Source organism: Octopus bimaculoides, chromosome 2, assembly GCF_001194135.2.
Source record: "Octopus bimaculoides isolate UCB-OBI-ISO-001 chromosome 2, ASM119413v2, whole genome shotgun sequence".
Taxonomy (NCBI): Eukaryota; Metazoa; Mollusca; class Cephalopoda; order Octopoda; family Octopodidae; genus Octopus; species Octopus bimaculoides.
The window spans coordinates 187542655-187543930 of NC_068982.1; positions in this window are offsets into that span (position 1 = coordinate 187542655).

Here is a 1276-nt window from a genome sequence, read left to right on the forward strand (position 1 = left end):
AGAGTTACGATATTTTTTTAATGACTTTTGTCAATGTTATGATTTATTCCATTTGACATTTGATAGCCGTTACTTTTAGCTTACTTTAGAAGTAAATTGCACGTAATTTAGTTTACAGCTGTTAGTTCAGTGTCAATTTTAACATGGAGTGCAAAAACGAACGTTTTCACCATATTTTGCTTCTTTATTTCCATGAAGGCATGAAAACTGCTGAGGCTCACAAAGAAGTTTATGGTGTTGATTGCTTAACAGAAGGCACAAGTCAGAAATGGTTTTAAAAATTCCGTTCTGGAGATTTTTCACTCAAAGACGATCAACCTACTGAAGTTAATGATGACCGAATCAAAGCCATAATTGAATCTGATTGTCATATAACTGTGCGAGAGAATGCAGAGAGGTTAAATGTATCACACACAATAATTGAAAATCCCTTAAAATGTCTTGGACTCGTTAAGAAGCTCGATATTTGGGTTCCACATAAATTGAAATAGATTCACTTAACACAACGAATCATTATTTGCGATATGCATCTGAAACGCAAGGAAATCGACCTTTTTTTTAAAACGAATCCTCACTGGTGATGAAAAAGGGATAGTCTACAATAACATCAATCAAAAACGATCATGGTCCAAGCGTAACGAACCAGCATAAACCACATCGAAAGCTGAATTGCATCAAAAAAAGGTCATGCTGTCAATTTGGTGGGATTACTTTGATTATTTTGATCTGCTTCCAAGAAACAAAATGATCAATTCAGATATTTACTCTCAACAACTAATGAAATTGGAAGAAGCAATCAAAGAAAAACAGCCAGAATTGGCAAATCGGAAAGGAATCGCGCTCCACCATACCAACGTTAGACCACACACGGCTTTGTTAACTCGTAAAAATTTATTGGAACTTGTTTGGGAAGTGATGTCACATTCACCATACAGCCCTAACCTTGCACCATCAGACAACCATTTATTTTGAAGTTTGCAAAATTCTTTGAATGCTAAAACTTTCAATAATGATGATGACCTGAAATCGCACTTGCATCAGTTTTGGCTGATGAAGACCAGAAGAGTTCTATGAGCACAGAATCGCGAAGTTGCCAGAAAGATAGTCATCGGACAAGAGGTCATCGGACAAGAGGTCATCGGACAAGAGGTCATCGGACAAAATGAAAAAAATATAATTGATTAAAATTAATTCTTTGTGTGAGTAAAAGAATGACTTTTATTTCACACTAAAAGACCGAAATTACTTTCTTGCCAACCCAATATATATATATATA